Consider the following 19527-nt stretch of genomic DNA (forward strand, 5'->3'; position numbering starts at 1 on the left):
AGAAGCTGTCCTTGAGCCTGGTGGTACCTGCTTCCAGGCGTTTGTATCTTCTGCCTGATGGGAGAGGGGAGAAGAGAGGATGTTCTGGGTGGGTGGGGTCTTTGATCATGCTGGCCGCTTTACCGAGGCAGCGAGAAGTATAGACATGAAAGGGAGGCTGGTTTCTGTGATGTGCTGAGCTGTGTCCACGACTCTCTGCAGTTTCTTGCGGTCCCGGGTAGAACAGTTGCCATATCGAGCTGTGATGCATCCAGATAGGATGCTTTCTATCGTGCATTGATAAAAGTTGGTGAGTGTCAAGGGGGACATGCCAAATTTCTTCAGCTTCCTGAGGATGAAACCAGTACTAATTCTGCCTCGATCTGCGGTATGCCATTCTTCAACACGTTCTCTATATCATAAAATTTCACTTTTACCCAATTTCTAATGTATTTGTTTACTTTTTTTGTGAAAGTTAATACTTCACTCAACTACTTTTTGCTGCTTCTAAAATGCCCATGGAAATGCAACTCAACTTTAAAATGAAGAGCTTCAAGGAGCGATTTTACAACCACACATGGGAATGTCATAATTATCTTTTTACACATCAAGAAAGGATTCATTTTGAACGTCTTATCTCGTTGCTAACATCCAAAGTGTCCATTTCCACACTGACGAGGCTAAACTATTATTCATCCGAACCAAACCATTAAGAATCTTGAAGTCATCTTTGTATGCAAATTCATTTCCAGTCAATATCGCCATATAATCAACAATCTACAAGAGAAACTCAGTGGGTTGAGTAGCATCTGTGGGAGGAAAGGAATTGTCGACCAAGTGCAGACTGGGCGACCTGATGCAAAGTTTCAACCTGAGACATCAACAATTCCCTTCCTTCCACAGATGTTGCTCGACCCCTGGGTTCCTCCAGCAGATTGTTTGTTGCTCCAGATTCCAGCATCCTTTTTTTTGCACTATTTATTTACTTTTGTAATTTATAGATTTGTATGTCTTTGCACTGTACTGCTGCATCAAAGCAACAAATTTCACATCACATGTCAGTGATAATAAATCTCATTCTGATTCTCGTGTCTCCATACAATCAACTTGACCACATCTAACATCATTTAAATACATCCTTTCTTCATCACACTGTTGTCGAAATCCTCATTCATGCCTTTCTTACCACTGGACTTGATTATTCTAACACCCACACAAAGCTTGCAAGCCCTCCTTCTATGCAATTAAAAAGCCTGGCACCAAAATCCCCTTATTTACTTACTGGATCCCCATTGGACCCTGCATTGGCACCATCAAGATACCAACACCTCACCAGGCTCAAGACCCTTGCCAGACTAGAGGACTATTAATCACTCACCTACCCCACCAAACAATTCCAATCATTTTCAGGAAATGTGGCTTCCTTTCTACTATGTTGATGGAGCTCACTTTTGCATCTCCTCTGATTCTCATGCTTCTCTCACCCCACCTCCCTCCAGACAGAACAGGGAGCTCTCCTAGTCCTCACCTTTCATCCTAAGAGCCTTTGCATCTAGCACATCATCCCTTGACATTTCCACCAGCAGCAATGAGATTTCACCACCAGCCACAACACCTCCCTACCTCGTTCCACCTTCCGCAGGGACCACTCTATCTATGACTCCTTGGTCCACTCATCTCTCCCCACCCACCCCTCTCTGACCCTTGGTGCTTTCCCCTGCAATCACAGGAGGTGTAAACTTGTTCCTATTCATCCTCCATGGTAGTGTAGCGGTTAGCATAACGGTATTATAGTGCCAGCAACCCAGGTTCAATTCCGGCTACTGTCTGCAAGGAGTTTGTACGTTCTCCTTGTGTCTGCATGGGTTTCCTCCAGGTGCTCCAGTTTCCTCCCACATTCCAAAGACATATGGGTTAGGAAATTGAGGGCATGCTATGTTGGCACTGGAAGCATGGCGACACTTGCGGGCTGCCCCTAGAACACTCTACACAATAGATGCATTTCACTGTGTGTTTCAACGTACATGTGACTAATAAAGATATCTTAATCCCTCACCACAATCCAGGGACCTAAAGAGCCCTCCAGCTACTGTATCATCCACCTGCCACTGTCTCTCAACTCCACCTCCTATCTAGCACAAACTGTCCGTCATCTTTCACCCCTGCTCAGTCCACCAATCACCTTGGGCTCCTGCCTCACTACTCCCCCTCTCCTCTTTATACTGGCTATCTCCCCTCTCAGTCCTGATGCAGGGTTTCAATCCAAAATGTCGACAATTCCTTCCCCCACAGATGCTGCCTTACCCGCTGAGTTCGTACAGCAGATGTTGATCCAGATTCCAACACCTGCAGTCTCTTGTGTCTGCAATTCCAATCACCTAACTGGAGAACCTTCTGAACCCACCAATCAACCAAGCTGAAAATTCCACAACCCTTCAATGACTTAACCAGTCAATCCTTCCCATCTTTAGATAACTTAGTAATCCTACTACCTCCTCACCTCCAACAAAATTAAATGGCACCTACCAATCATATGTCCCCTACCTACAGACTACAAGCTTTCCCCAAACCTTGGCCATTGATCACCAGCAGCCAAATCTCAATCTAATCCTTGAATTTTCCCAAATTAAGCAAAAGCACGATTTAAAAATTCACAACCTTATTTTCAAATTTTTCCTTTATCACATCCTTCCCCATCTATAAACTCCTAGAGTCCTATAAGCCTTCAAGACATACAAGTTCCTCTAAATCTGTAAATGAACAGATGGCCAGAATTAATCAGTCCACCACGAGCAGCCATGCCTTCAGCTGCTAAGACTCAGAGCTTTGGAATTTCTTACCCAATCTTTTCTCATTTTACCATTCCCTTTAAGACATCCTTAAAATTTACCTCTTTGACCAAACTTTTTCTCATTTGTCCTTACCAGGCTCAATGTGGCTCATGTTCTTGTGATATGCCCACAAACCATTGTTGGCACCATTATCAAATTGTGTCAGATGATCTGACAATGCTCTGTGGCAGGTTCTTTAATGATAGAATTGCTTGTGATGATTTACCAACAACACTACTCATGAAATATGTTATTCATAGAAACATGCATAAAAAGCTATGAATTAACCACTTAGTGTGTAAATTACTTTTCATCTGGCCTCCATACCTGAGATTATCTTCTCATGTATACATCAAGCTTCTCCTTTAATTCGTTAATGTGATCTAAAACAAACCACTTCATATTACAGCAAGTTTTACATTCACAATATTCTGTGTGGATGACAAAAATCACCATATAAATCCTATATGTGACAGAAGTAAGTCAGAGGTGGCTTCCCTGACACATATGTTTTGGTCCTGCCCTCTTTTGGAAAAATATTGGAAAGATATTTTTAACATTATTTCAACTGTATTGAATGTTGATTTACAACCTCACCCTATCACTGCAATTTTTGGGCTACCAAGGATGGAATCTGGCCACTTATCTGCTTCTGCTTGCCCTATGATTGCCTTTGTCACATTAATGGCCAAGCGATCCATTTTGTTTAAATGGAAGGATCCAATACCTCCTATTACTTTTCAATGGTTTTCTCAAACTATATCATGTTTAAACTTAGAAAAAAATTAGGAGTGGCACTGTTGATTCTTCGCTTAAATTTGAGGAAGTTTTGAGTCCATTTATTCAATATTTTCATATGATATAGATCCCTTTTTAATAACCTTTGAATTTAGAGGAGCAGAGTTGACAACATAATAATGCTCTTTTTTCAATCGAGAAATATCAGTCCAGTTTTATTTTCTCTCTTGAAATTTTTTTAGCTTCCATTTGTTACTTATAATTTTTTTGATTTTGGGGGGGGGGGTTCTCTTTTTTTAATTATACAATAAATCTTTTTCTTTCCCTTTTTGATTTTTTTTGTATTATATTTGTTACTAAGAGACCTTGAGGTCTAGATTATATTTTTTATGTCATGATTGTCCTCTTGATCTCTTTTTATCGCATGTATAATCATTGATGTTATATATATTAATCTGTATTAATTTGAAAATTAATAAAAAGATAGAAAAAGGATGACAAAAGCCCTGTTTCCCCAGACTTATTGCGAAGATGAGAAAATAATATCCAAAAGGTGTACCAAGAAGATACATTGCATAGCACCACAATTTTTTTGCACTCTGCGATCCAATTTCTATACAAAGTAAAAAGTGAATGAAAAATTAGCATGGTTCATATTCATTCTGAGTTTCACTATTTATCTGTCATGTAACAGAAGTTAAAGCCCAGACATATGCAACAATCTCTGTTGACAGGCAGCACACATCTACACACTACTTCACACTTGATTGCCCACTTTCAATTCACTTTTACAAAAGCAGTTAATCACAGCATTTGGGAACCTTGTTTCTGTGCAACTTATGGGAACCCCGAGTTGGGTTTTTAGCACTGGACTGGGACCTGCATAAGGAGATCCTCTATTTATTTAATTGGGCTCCTTATCCCCAACCCCAATGTATCAATGTCTAAGACACCTCCCTAGGGTACTAGAACCCCACCAATCATCCAACCTACACACCCACCCCCAACACCCACTGATCATTCATTTAGAAAATCCTCAGCACCAACCCATCACTCAAACAGAACCCTCAACCACAACCCACCTATCACCCAATCAGCCTATCATTTCCACTCACTGATCAGCTAGCCAGTCCCACCACATTCCGACCCAAAACCTACATGGACCTCACCAATCGCACATTGCCTACCTCAAAATTGATAGTAGAATGACCCTGTCCCAACCATTGATAGCTAGCTGAGCTCTTTTCTGATCCTTAAACTCTCCCTTCCACCCATAGGCCCCTCTCTCTTACAATCCCTTGACTGGCTATAGAGCTAAATTAAATCAATTTCCTTCAAGTATTCTGTAGAAGCAGAGCACTTCAGAGAAAGGTGGAAGGTCAATTCAGCAGCTCCCAGTCCTCTGGATCTCACGTACAATTGAATTTCCAATTGGCAGGTACTTGAACAAAACAGTTGTTAATGAGCCACAAAGTGGACTTTCTGCAAGCGTATAGGAAATTCAAGGCTTTGGTATGTATGCAATTCCTTTCATGTCCTCAGGTTATCCAAAAGTATAAATTAATTTTGATATGTTATTGCTGTTCTCATGTAGGAAAATAAATAAGTCAATTCACACTTTGCAAGAACTCAATTAAAAAAGTAACTAATGAGCAATTAAATTGATTTAGGAGTGGGACCTAATGTTGGCCAAGATCCCAAAAGATTTCCCTGCTCTTCTTCAAATATCACCAAGGGATTGTTTACTCTACCTCAATAAGCATCATCTCAATTTAATCTAACATCTTGAACAGTGTACAATTAACAATGCAACACTCCTGTACTTCATGGGAGTTTCTGCTTAAATGACATACACCACCTTGTGGTACATCACCTGTGTTCAGCTGGTAGCATTCTCAACTCCCAGTTAAAATGTTATGGTCTTAAGAGATGTGAACAAAAGTATCCAGAATAACATATCTGTGCAATAGAAAGAATGCTACACAGTCAGAGATGCCAACTTTCACTTAGATTTTAAACAGACACTTCATGTGAAGAAAAAAGATCTTGGGACTAGTTTAAAGAATAAATGATTTATTCCCAGGCCAATATTTATTTCTCATTCACCAATACTAATACAGATCTTAATCATCATCACATTACTGTTTGTGGAAGTTCGCTGCACCCACATTGGATTCCACTTTCCTCAAATTACAGGTGACTATATTACAACTGTACTTTCTAGGGTGGAAGGTATTTATTCCAAGACATGATAAAAGGATGCAAAAAAAAATTAAAATACATATTATTTTTTGATAAAGAGGTATGGTAAAGACCACTGACAGCATGCAGAGCACTGAGGTGAAGATTTCAATCTGTGTGCAAAACAGCCTCGAAGCCATCAAGAGAAATTTGTGTTGCATGTGCTGCTAATTTGGATCTCTGCACCTCCATCCAGCATCAGAATGGTCTGAGCGTTCTTCCTTGAACAGATGCCCGAACTATCCTCCTCATTCTCACTCCTGAGTGAGCTCATTCTCACCATGTCCAACTTCTTTTCTAGTCACTTTCTGCAAATTAGAAGATGTAGTCAAAGGAACTTTTAAGTGCATACTTTGAATCCAACCTTTTGTAGGATATATGGGACAGTCTCTGCTTCAGTCCTACTCAGGCCCCCACCCGACTCTTTTTCTGATACTTTGATGACTGTATTGGTGCTACTTGCTGCTCTCATACAGAAGTTGAATGCTTCATCACCATTGCTACCAATTTCCATCCTGCTCTCACTTTCAAATGGTTCATCTGACTTCTAAGAAATATAGGAGAAGTAGGCCATACAGCCTTTCAAGCCTGGCTTAGCCATTGAATATGATCATGACTGATCGTCAAAAGTCAGTATCATGTTCCTACTTTCTCCCTATATCTCTTGATCCCCTTAGCCCCAATAATTAAATCTAATTACCTCTTGAATATATTTAATGATTTAGCTTCAACTATGTTCTGTGATGGAAAATTCCAAGGGTTCACCACTCCCTGGGTGAAGAAATTTCTCTTCATCTCAGGCTTACCCCTTATCTTTAGACTGTGAGCTTCTAATCCTGGACTCCCTGCCATAGCGAATATCATTCCTGCATCTGATCCATCCAATCTTGTTAAAATTTTATAGTTTCCCATGAGATCCTGTATCATTCTTCTGAATTCTAGTGAATATAAACATAATCAATTCAATCTCTCTTCATGTGTTGAGTCCTGCCATTCCAGGAATAAGTCTGGTGATTCTTTGCTGCATTCCCTTATAGCAAGGGAAGTAAAACTGCATAATTCACAAGCAACACACAAGACATTGGAGGAACTCACTAGGTCAAGCAGCATCTATGGAGGAAAATGGACATCCCCTTCATAGGTGCTGCCTGATCCGCTGAGTTCCTCCAGCATCTTGTGTTGCTCCAGATTGCAGTATCTGTAGTCTCTTGCGCCTGCACAATTCATAACCTGTTCTCTCATCAAGGACCTGTATAATTGCAGCAAGACATCCCCGCTACCGTATGCAAATCTCTTCCTATGAAGACCAACAATCAATTTGGCTTTTAAACTGTCGCTGCACTTGCACACTTACTTTCAGTGACTGGTGCACAAGGGCATCCATTTCTCATTTCACCTTCCCCAATCTATTGGCATTCAAATAATAATTTGCCCTCCCATTTTTGCCAAGGTGGAAAAACACACATTTATCCCTGTAATTCTGCATTTACCATACATTTACCCACTCCCTCAACCTGTCTAAATGACGCTGTAGCTTCTCTGGTCCCTCCTCACAACTCCCACCCAGCTTTGTGTCATCTGCAGATTTAGACATATTACATTTGATATAGTCATCTAAATCATAAATATATATGATAAATATTTGGGGTTCTAGCACTCTGCAGTCTCCGCAGTGCCCCAGTTGTCACTGTCTAGCACTTGGAAAAAGACAGATTTGTTCCAACTCTTTGTTTCCTGACTGTCAACCAACTCTCTGTCCACATCACTACATTACCCCAATCCCATGTGCTTTAATTTTGTGGTACTTTATCAAAAACCTTCTGAAAGTCCAAATAATCCAAATCTACCATTTCCCCCTCATCTATTCTGCTAGCTACATTATTAAACGTTTCCAGTAGATTTGTGAAGCATGATCTCCCATGTTAATTTTGTCTTACCCTATCACTTTCTCAACTTCTCTAACTCCATCTCTATCAGGACGATAGGTTATGAACTAATATCTATGATGAGCCCAAAGACTCCTATAACTATCTTGATCACACCTTCTTCCATCCTGCTTTCTGTAACAACTCAGTTCTACCTTTCAGTAGTTTCCCCTCTACCCCTCAGGCTCTCGTCTGTTCAATTTCCAACACTTGAACTCTCAGTCTCTCCTCCCAGAGCAAGGATAAAGTTTCCCTTGTTCTCATCTTCCACTTCATTTGCCTCCACAATGGATCATCCTCCATAGTTTCTGCCACCTTCAACATAATACCACCACCTTCAACATAATACCACCACCAGACTCATCATGTTTTATTATCACTGTCTTATGATGTGAAATTTGTTGTTTTGTGGCAGCAGTACAGTGCAAAGATATAAAATTACTATAAATTACAAAATAAATAAATAGTGAAAAATAAAAGGAATAATGAGGTAGTGTTTATGGGTTCATGGACCTTTCAGAAATCTGATGGTAGAGGGAAAGAAGCTGTTTCTGAATCGCTGAATGTGGGTCTTCAAGCTCCTGTACCACCTCCCTGATGGTAGTAGCGAAAAGAGGGCATGTCCTGAATGGTGAGGGTCCTTAGTGACGGATGCCACCTTCTTGAGGCACTGCCTCTTGAAGATGTCCTTGATGGTGGATAGGGTTGTGCCCATGATGGAGCTGGCTGAGTCTGCAACTCTCTGCAGCCTCTTACTATCCTGTGCATTGGAGCCTCCATACCATGCTGTGATGCAACCAGTGAGAATGCTCTCTACTGTACATCTATAGAAATTTGCAAGAATCTTTGGTGACATGAATCTCCTCAAACTCCTAACGAAGTAGAGCTACTGGTGAGACTTCTTCGTGATTGCATCAATGTGTTGGGCCCAGGACAGATCCTGTGAGATGTTGACACCCAGGAACTTGAAGCTATTCACCCTTTCCAAAGCTGACCCCTCAATGAGGACTGGTGTGTGTTCTCCCAACTTCCCCTTCTTAAAGTCCACAATCAGTTCCTTAGTCTTGCTGATGTAGAGTCCGAGGTTTTTGTTGCATCATCACTCAACCAGCCTATCTCACTCCTGTCGCCATCTAAGATTTTACTAACAACAGTGGTGTCATCTGTGAATGTATAGATGGCGTTTGAGCTGTGCTTACCCACCCAGTCATGTGTAGAGAGAGTAGAGCAGTGGACTAAGCACACATCCTTGAGGTGCGCCTGTGTTATTGTCAGTGAGGACATGTTATCACTGAGCAGTACTGACTGTGGTCTGATGAGGAAGTCGAGGAGCCAGTTGCAGAGGGAGGTACTTCCCCATGCATCCACAAGGAGGCACAGTGGTGCAGTTGGTAGAGCTGCTGCCTCACAGCTCCAGCAACACAGGTTCGATTCTGACCTCCAGTGCTGTCCGTGTGGAGTTTGCATGTTCTCTGTGATCATGTGAGTTTCCTCTGGTGCTCCAGTTTCCTCCCAGTTGATAGATTAATTTGTCATTGCAAATTGCCCCTGGTGTGTAGGTGAATAGTAGAATCAGCGGCAGGGGAGTTACTAACAGAAAAAATGAGATTAATGTAGGATTAACATAAATGGGTAGTTAGCTGATGGTCAACGTGGACCTGGTGAGCCAAAGGGCCTATTTCCATGCTATATCTCCCTATGACTTTATGCAGCAACACCTGTATTTTTACCTCATCACTGATACCCACCATTCAGGGACCCAAACATTTCTTCCAGGTGAAACAGCAGTTGACTTGGTATTTTTTTCCAATTTAGTATAGACATTCAATATGTAGTCTCTGGCACAACAGATCACAAGAGTGACCCAAACTTCCAGTTGCCTATCACTTCAATTTTCCATTCTACTCTAACATCTTTGGCCTCTTGCACCATTCAATGAAGTCTTACATAAGCTTGAGAATAGCATATCTTCTGACCAAGCATGCAAGAGTCATCAGGTATCAACATTGAACTCAACAATTTCAGATTAAGTCTTTCTAGTCTATATCAGAACAGGCCAGTTCTAACAAAGTTGTCAGCCTGCAAGATTAATTTAGTTTTTCTCTCTCTACAGTTGCTGCTTGACCTGCTGAATATGTCGAGCATTATTTTTTATTTCAGATTTCTATAACTACTGTTATTTATATTTTAGTTACAGCAGGTTTTCCCCTTCTCTCTTCTCATTCATCTTCTTCTGTTTACATCTCATCCTAACAGATCAACTGATTATCAAGCCTTCATTACCTCTCTCAGCCAACAAGGCCATCTCGTCTTATTCACTCTCTCTTGGTCTGCACCTTACCAGACATTCCCTTTGTTCTTTCCATCCCTCCCCTTCACTACAATTTAAAATATGTTTGATTTCTAACTTTTTGTAGTTCTAATGAAAGATTGTTGACTTGATAAGTTATTCTAGTTTCTTTTTCTGTAGATGCTGCCAGATCTGCTGAATATTTACCAGCATTTTCAGTTTTTATTTCACATTTTTTTTATATACATAAACATGCTATTTATTTATTTATTTATTTGTTTGTTTGTTTGTGTGGCAGAACTGGACCACAACTCTGTGTTACAAGGCTGCCTGAGTCATCAAGTGCTGGACAGCTTGACCACACATATAATCATGCTCACACTCCTTTACCAAAACTACTAGTGTCATTCCTCAAAAGTATTGAACATATTTAGACTCATTTTTCAACGACTATTCATATTTGAAGCAGTTTGAGACGCAAGCAGAAATGTCTCAAATTGCTTCAAAAGACGAGTAAAGGCTTGATTTAAGGAGTATGTTAAAAAAAAGGAAATAGAGGTGGAGAGGCAAAAATTTAGGATGAGAATTTGGAGTCTTGGCCATCAAAGCCAAAGCTGACAATAGTGACCAGTTTAATATCAGGGTATTTGAGAAGCCAGAATTAGAGGATCAAACACAGTTCAGCAAGTGCAAGAGTGAATAGGACAGTGTCAAGCAGAAGAATTTTGAGCAACCTGACTTTACAAAGGGTGGAAGGAGAGAAGTCAATTAGAAATGCATTAGAATAATCAAGTCAACAGGTAACAAAGGCAAAATGAGCACTGTGGGACAAAATATGGCAATGTTGCACAGGTAAAAATAGATGACCTTAGTGATTACATTGGTGTGTGATTCTGTCCTTTAAGATTCAAGAACACACAATTGTCACTTACTTCACAGTGCTCAATTTCCACTAGCTGCAGTCCTACTCCAGAACTTTTTTTTTCCACATGCTTCTCTGCTATTTCCATTATCTCTCTGCAAGAGTGATTACACAGAATGCCCTTAAACAAGAGAATTTGGTCAGAAGGAAATTCTGTGCACAGGGGGAAGATGCTTCTATCTAACTTCCAATATCTGTAGTGGTACATGCGAACTTTAGAATTTAAAAATTAGCATATACAGGCCATCCCCAGGTCACAAACAAGGTCTGTTTTTACAGACGTCCAACAGGTGAGTTGATATAGTAACCGTAGCTTCACAGTATTATAATGAATGGCATCAAAAGCACATAAAACTGATAAGAACAATTACTCAGTGGAGAGGGAGAGAGGGGAGAGGGGGGGAGGGGGGAGGGGGGGGAGGGGGAGGGGGGGAGGGGGGGGGGGAGGGGGGAGGGGGAGGGGGAGGGGGAGGGGGAGGGGGAGGGGGGGGGGGAGGGGGGAGGGGGAGGGAGAGGGGGAGGGAGAGGGGGAGGGAGAGGGGGAGGGAGAGGGGGAGGGAGAGGGAGAGGGGGAGGGGGAGGGGGGGAGAGGGGGAGGGGGAGGGGGAGGGGGAGGGGGAGGGGGAGGGGGAGGGGGAGGGGGAGGGGAGGGGGAGGGGGAGGGGGAGGGGGAGGGGGAGGGGAGGGGGAGGGGGAGGGGGAGGGGAGAGGGGAGAGGGGAGGGAGAGGGAGAGGGAGAGGGAGAGGGAGAGGGAGAGAACTAGTTCTGTCGTTTGTAGGAATGAACGTATATGCGTACATCAGACTTTTGAATTTAATAATGTTATGGGAACCCGTTTATATGTAGGGGTGTCCATAAGTTGGGCATTCATAACCCAGGGATGGCCTGTAGTTTTAGAGGTCAGTGCTAGTTTGTGTCTAATTAGAAAAACTTGTAACAGACAATATGCAATATAGGTTAATTATGAGAAAGCATACTACAAGTCTAGACCACAGAATATTCCCATCTTCCAATCCTTCCTAGATTAAGGGGAAGTACCAGCGGACTATAAAGTGACAAATGTGACAAACTTGAAAGTGGCAGGATGTTTTGAGGGCATGGATATTAAAGCTAATGGGATCATGGACCATAAATATAGGTCTGCAAAAGAATATAGATTATGTTGAATTTTTACAAAGCACTAGTTAGGCTATAACTCAAATATTACAATAAATTTGACCTCTACCTTTTGGAAGGATATGAAGATGTATAGAGAGCATGTAGAACTGATTTACTAGAAGGGTTTTAGAGATGAGGGATTTCAGCCACAAGAATAGACTGGAGAAGATGTGGTTGTTCACCTTGGAGTAAGTGAAGGAGTAAGTGAAGTTGGAGGACCACAGGGCACAGATTTAGAGTTTGAGATCTGGACACTTTTACGGAAAAAAATTACAGACACTTCTCAAGACTGCCTGTGTATCATTATCAAGCTCCCCCTCAGTCTCTTCTACTCCAAATAAACAAGTCCTGCCCATCCAGTGTCTCCTCATAACAGAAACACTCTATCCATAGCAATATCCTGCTGAATCTTTTCTGCACCCTCTCTAATGCAATGGCATCCTTCCTATACTGTTGTAACCAGTATAGCTATAGTCTAACCAATGTTTTATAAAGTGGTCAAATAACCTCCCTGTTCTTATATTCCAAGTCCTGGCAAATGGTGCCAACTACCCCATAAGCCTTCTTTACATCTTACTTATTTCAGGGATCCTTGGACTTGTAAACAAAGACCCTTCCATTCTTTACTACTCCTACTCTTATTGGTCCTCTCAAAGTACATCATCTCATATTTATCAGGATTAAATTCCATCTGCCATTGCCCTGCTATCTTCCCAATTGATCCACCTCCCCAAATTCTCCAATTACAATTTCCTTCTTCCTGGTGAATACAGATAAGTATTAATTTAAGACCTCACCCACATCTTCTGACTACATGCGCAGATTTTCACTATGATCCCTAATGGGTCCTACTTTTTTTTTCTCTGGTAACCCTCTTGTCCTTATAAAATGCTTTAGGAATGTCCTTAATTATGTCCACCAATGATGTTTCATTCCCCCTCTTTGCCTTCCTAATTTCTGTTTTTTTTTAGGTACCCCCCCCCCTATATTTTCTATACTCCTGAAGTTGTAACGATTTGGAGAAAATACATAAGTAACTTTGGCTCAGTCAAGAATAGAGAGAAAATGAGAGAGATGGAGATCTTGAGATCCAAATATCAGCATCGTCCTACTCACTATTAGTTGTAATACAGATGACATTATATAATTTATGGCAACATATTCAACAGGGAAGTGGGCCAAAATACATACCACAAGTTTAATAAAAAGGTAACATTTCTTTAGCATTCCTTTAGATCAGAGTGCAGGAAGGAGCAGGTCCAACCTCGGCACCTTTTGCCACAGAAAGCATTTGCCAAAACATCAAAATTCTTATTTGTAAAACTAAACAGAAGCAAAGAAACTTCACCCAAAATGCTGAAACTGAAACTCATTGGATTAAGAAGAATGAACTTGAAAGAAAAGCAGATGACTAGTGGGTGAAGTTTACTATGTTCTTCAAACAAAAAATTCCTAAATTGCGACCCAAACACCTATCCCTGCAGTGAGAATGATCTACCTATTCACACTCTTTGCTTCCTGTCCAATAACCAACTCTCAGTCTGCATTCCATGTGGTCTAACCCTGTTGACCAACTTCTTCTTTGGAACCTTTATCAACAACCTTCTAAAAATCCAAACACACCACATCTATTGGTTCTACTAGTTACGTCCTCAGAGATCTCCAGCAGATTAGTCAGAAACTGTTTTCCTTTCATAAATATATACTGGCTCTGCTCAATGCTACCATTCTATCTATTATTACATTATGAAAATGTTCCATTATCACGTCTTTCATTATATATTTCAGGAGCTTCACCACTACAGGTTCCATTTCTCTCTTGTTCCTTTCTTAAATATTTACTACCCTCCAATCCACAGGAACAATTCCAGTCTATAGCGTTTTGGATGATGATGACCAGGGCATCCACTATGTCCGTTGCTGCCTCTTTCAAGGTTCTGAAAATTTAAAAAAAACCTGCAGAATCGGGAAATTTGAAATAAAAGCAGAAAATACTGGAAAAACTCGGCAGGTCAGGCAGCCTCTGTGGAAAGAGAAACAGTTAACGTTTCAGCTCGAAGAACTGAGAAAACTTTCAAACTGTGGAGTGCAGATTAGCTTTCAACTTCAACTTGTCTAGTACTATTTTTTGACTAATACTTATTTCCTTCAGTTCCCCGTTCTCACTAGATCTCTGATACACTATTATTTCTGGCAGGCTTTGTGTTTGTTTTCTCTGTGAAGACAGGCACAAAGTAGTTGTTTAGTTCCTCTGCCATTTCCTGGAGAAGGGCCTGGGGTTGAAGTGCGAGAGAGACGATGAGAGCTTTCTATTCCCCTCTCATTTGCCATAGCAACGCCCGACCCAGAGTAACTCCAGACGGCTGCCCAAGAAGCCAGCGCTCATACTCACCGCGCCAGCCGAGAGGCCACTCCAGCCTCTGCTTAACGTGCCTGGCGATTGGAGCAGGCTTCCGAGCCGTAAGCCAAGCCGCCCGCTGGCTCACGCCGACGGCTCCGAGCTGAAGGCCGAGGGTGGAAACCGACGATGTGTCTTCCGGCGAGCGACCCGTGAGCTCGCTTCCTCCTCGTCCATTTTCTTCCCGCCGCCAACGAGTACGGCCGACACGCAGCGTCTGGTCCCACACCGGCTGCAGCCGGTCTGATCCGGAGCTCGCGCTCAAACGGTTTACGAATTCAAGCGTCGGCTCGGGAAGCGATCTCGCGCGCAGGCTGGTCCAACGTTCCGAGGCCGTGGTTGGTGCCACCTGCAGCCAAGACAGGGCCGGTGCACAATGCTCGTTCAAACCAGTTCCTTCAACCATCGTGTCCTTTAAATCTGTTGAAATTGGTGTATTAATCATAAACGGCCGCGAGCCATAAGTAGTGTTTTTATTTAAAGCAAAACAAATGTTTCTGGCATGGGCTGGAGTCCTGCATCTTCCTTTACTCATGTCGTTGAGTTCAAACCAAAATGAGAAAAGAACGCTGGAAATGCTCAGCGGGCGAAAGGCATAAGTATAGTTGGAGTTTGCAATTTGGTAGAGATTACATCCCAGACGTCAACATGACTTCTGTCATTACATATAGTGCCTGATCAGTTGTAAATTAACAGTATTTTCTATTTCTGTGCTGAAGTAAACTGAAGACAGTCAAGCATACATGGTTCTGGTCGGGTGAAGGAAGGGTGACGAAAATGAGAAACACACGCAAAATGCTGGAGGAACTCAGCAGGTCAGGCAGCATCTCTGGACGGAAATAAACAATCTACCTCTCCGGTCGAGACCCCTCATCGGGACATCCCAGACGACCCGAAACATCGACTGTTTATTTCCCTTCGTAGATGCTGCCTGGCTTGCTGAGTTCCTCCAGACTTTGTGTCTGTTGCTCCAAATTCCAGCATCTGCAGAATCTTTTGTATCTCCATGATGAAAATGAGAATGACTTTTGAAATACATTGCGATGTGGAACAGGGAACCGTTGGGACCAAGGTTAGCAAGGACGGAATTGGTATTTAGTGCAGAATAGAATAGGGACAGAAGAGTTTTGGATGAGAATGAGAAGTTTATGAAGAGTGGAAAATGGGACCTCAAAACGTTAAAGCATGAAAAGCAGGAACAAGCCATTACACCCCTCAAAACTGTTCTGCCATTCAACAAGATCATGGCAGATCTTCTACCTCAAACTCCTGCCCTGTCCCCTCATCTCTTGCTTCCTGTAATATCCAGAAATCTATCAATATTTGCCTTGAATGCATTCACTTACTGAGTTCTTCTGGGTAGAGAATTCCAATGATTCACCAGCCTTCCCGTAAAGAATTTTTTGGTTATTTCAATCCTAAATGGTCTACCCATTATTTTGAGTTTATGACCCCAATATCACATTCCTTGGGGGGGGGGGGGGGGGTCTTCTGGCATCTACTTCATCAAGCCCTCTAAGAATCTTGGACACTGGTATTACCAGATTTGAGGTCATGTTCACTCTTTTGAAGTGCTTGAGCCTCCTCAACCTCTCCTCACAGTAAATTTGTTATCCCAAGAACTAATGTGGTGAATCTTTGCTGCTCTATAGCAGATATATCTTTTTTTAAATGAGAAGACCAAAATTGCACAGAATATTCTGGTGTAGTCTCAGCATGACTCTAATAAATGCAGTAAAGGTTCACAAGGGAAAATGTGGACTGCTTACCATTTCTTAGCATCCTCCTCTTGGCGACGGCAGTCTTCGATGATGAAACTCTCCATTGCCTTTGATATGCCAGCACAACCTTTGGTTGATTGCGCAAAAGGGTATTTGAAAATCAAAGCTTTAGACCTTCCACAAAGCTCATTGTCTACCAGGCAGCACTGATCCATATCTTCCAATGTCCTTCTGAAACCTGGACTACCAGATTTCAGAAGCACAAGGCACTGGAAAGATACCACCAACAATGCATCTGTAAAATCCTTTATCTTAAGAATGAGAAATTGCATTAATGTGCAACAAAAAGCATTTGATGAATGTGAGCACACTTTAAGTAGAAAATATTTGCTGGACCACTATGATAGAAAAAAGAACCTTAATGAAAGAATGTGATGTTTCAAGTTATAGCATAGACACTGTCATCAGCCATGTTATGAATTTTAGGCAGGAAGTTGCTTCATTTCATGAGCATCACTTTGTGCAAATTGAGAAGGAATCTTCCATGTGAAGAAATACCATTGATTCCTGTTGAGAAGCTTTCTGGTGGTCAGTTTTACTTTCATGGGGTGAATATACAATTGAATATCATTTATCAAATTAAAATGTAATTACTGATGCTCTGTCCAGACCATTGCATGAATTTTCTGCTATGGGTAGTGAAAGCAAGATTTTCAAACTGAAGTTTAGAGATGATGATTTCCCAGTCACTGCTACCGGTACTGGTCAGGTGACTCAGTAAGTGTGCAAACTCATTCTGAAAGGATGGACCAGCATAGACATGTCCAAATGAAGACTTATAAGATATTCTTAAATTGAACACTTGAATTGTCAAACACACCAGAGTTGTTTGAAATGGGAATATTGAGTAATTATTTCAAGTGTTCTCAGGAAAAAGAACCTTAGATGAGCTACATGCAAAGCACACTGGCATCACCAATGTGAAAGCCATTGCCAGAAGTTTTGCATATTGGCTGAATTATCGTAGAGATTTGGAAGAAGTAACATCTGTGTGCAAAATGTACCAGGAATTTAGAGCAATATCACACAAGACATCAATACAAACATGGAAAGAAATGGACAACTCAACCATTCCAATGAGTCCATGTCAATTTTTACCAGCACATACTTGAAAAGGATTGCAATTAGACACAAATAGACACTTCTTTTCACATTGGGACATACTATTGCTGAGTTCAAATAGATTGCTTCCATGCATGAAATACAGACAAGTGTCTGACAATAAATCACAGTGCACATTTATTTGAGGGTATTAGGCAATGTCATGGCATCAAACATTCATTGATTCTTCTGTATAATTCTCCTTGCAGGGAAGTGGCAGAGAGTTATGTACCTGCATTAAATGAAGCCTTGAAGAAGCAACTGTTCCAAGGTTTCTCTAGCTTCATAATGAATCATCAACTAGTTAACTTGTTAAGTACCATACAATATGTACTTCAGAAGGAATTTTGTCTGCACCAGAGACCTTTTTGTTTTTCAGTTGTTGATGATCTCGTGAAGCTCTTGCTGGCTGGGGTATTGCTGAGATTGTAGTGAATTATGTGCTGTTGGATGGAGTCAAAGGATTCTAACTTCAAAGAGAAAGCCTTTGAAATACTCCCTCCAGTAGCAGTTGATGACCCCTCTGTCCTAGGTGCAGTATGCTCTCTTCTGTTCTTGAGTCTTAGTTGGGTGAGTCCTTGGGTATTTGATAGTTTTGACAACATTGTAAAATCCATGCATATTGTGGTTGCTGGGTTCCTGCACTCTTTCCACCAACTATCATACAACTTGTGACTTTTCGAAACCCAAGGATTGTCATGTGTAATATACAGATGGCTTTTGACCCTCATGAGGATATATTCAAGGTAAATGAACCACTACCCACAGTGATAAAATTAAGGTGACAGGAAGGTAGATTGTCTGGAACAATAATGCATTGTTTACCAAATAAATGACCCACACTGTATTCTGGAGGAATGTAGTGTGAACTCACATTCAACTGTGATTTTGCAGTCAGTAGCTGATCTTGAGTTGACTATCAGTGATTGTGGGAAATTTAGAAGGGGGAATAATCCTATCTATGTCTCACCACAGACAGGGAGCAATATGCAGAGTAGTATCTTTGGAGGCACAATGATGAGTCTATGCACACTGCCTTGATAAGGAATGATATTACTGTAACAATACCTAAAAGAGGGAAGAAATTCAAATGAAAGATTGTCAACCTGTAATACTAACCTCTCTTTTCATTCACAATCTTGCCTGACTTGCTGAATATTCTTATTCCTGTTTTTGTTTATGAAGTTGAAATAATTGGCTCTCCATTCATGGAAGGGTGAATTAAGCATGTGTAGTTTTGCCTTTTTACCAAGAGATTTCTTGATTTTCAAATTACAAGTAAATTTCCATAATATTTTCTATGGCATACAAATATATTTATAAATAATATATGTTACTTACATAATTTTCAAATAATATAACAAACTCTCTCATTTCCAATTAGCCAAACAACTTGGTGTCTATTAAAATAGCACTGAGGAATCATGACCTAAATTTACAAAAAGGGAACCGGCCTTTACTCTAACTATGTGCAATATTACATCTTAAAACAGGTTAAACTATGAAAGCCATATCAGCTATCCCATAAAGGTTGACATCAGGATTGCTGTGTATGAAGGAAGATGAGCAGATGAGTAGCAAATTGAAATCAGCAAGATCAGCAGAGTTATTCTGCACTGCTGGCAGGGTGCAGTGTGGCTAAAAATAGGCCATAATGAAAAGAAAACAGCAACCTTAAAAAAGCGACTTTTAATATTTCAGCCAAACTGTGCCAGATATGACTCCTCAACATATCCATGTTGAGAGATCTTATTTCAGCCTTGTGCCTCAAAGGTAGCACAGAACATAGAACATTACAGCACAGTACAGGCCCTTTGGCCCACGATGTTGTGCCGACATTTTATCCTGCTCTAATATCTATCTAACCCTTCCCTCCCACGTAGCCCTCCATTTCTCTATCATTCACGTGACTCAAGAGTCTCTTAAATGTCCCTAATGTATCTGCCCCCACAACCTCCGCCAGCAGTGCGTTCCACGCACCCACCACTCTCTGTGTAAAAAACTTACCTCTGGTGTCTCCCTTATACCTTCCCCCAATCACCTTAAAATTATGCCCCCTCATGTTAGCCATTTTTGCCCTGAGAAAAAGTCTCTATGCCTCTTATATCCGTAGATAAGGATATCCTTAGATATCCTTATATCCTTAGCAATCCTTAGCTAAA

General features: G+C 41.3%; 1 protein-coding gene across 2 annotated transcripts in view; it reads right to left on the reverse strand.

Moving 5' to 3' along the window:
• LOC127576224 (probable ribonuclease ZC3H12C) overlaps positions 1–14926 on the reverse strand; it is a 60227-nt gene extending 45301 nt beyond the window's left edge. For both annotated transcript variants that reach the window (XM_052026661.1, XM_052026662.1), the window contains exon 1: positions 14478–14926. The gene's annotated coding sequence lies outside the window, so the exon portion shown is untranslated. The remainder of the gene's footprint in view (positions 1–14477) is intronic.
• Between the last annotated feature and the right edge of the window lie 4601 nt (positions 14927–19527).

This window comes from Pristis pectinata, chromosome 11, assembly GCF_009764475.1.
Source record: "Pristis pectinata isolate sPriPec2 chromosome 11, sPriPec2.1.pri, whole genome shotgun sequence".
Classification (NCBI taxonomy): domain Eukaryota; kingdom Metazoa; phylum Chordata; class Chondrichthyes; order Rhinopristiformes; family Pristidae; genus Pristis; species Pristis pectinata.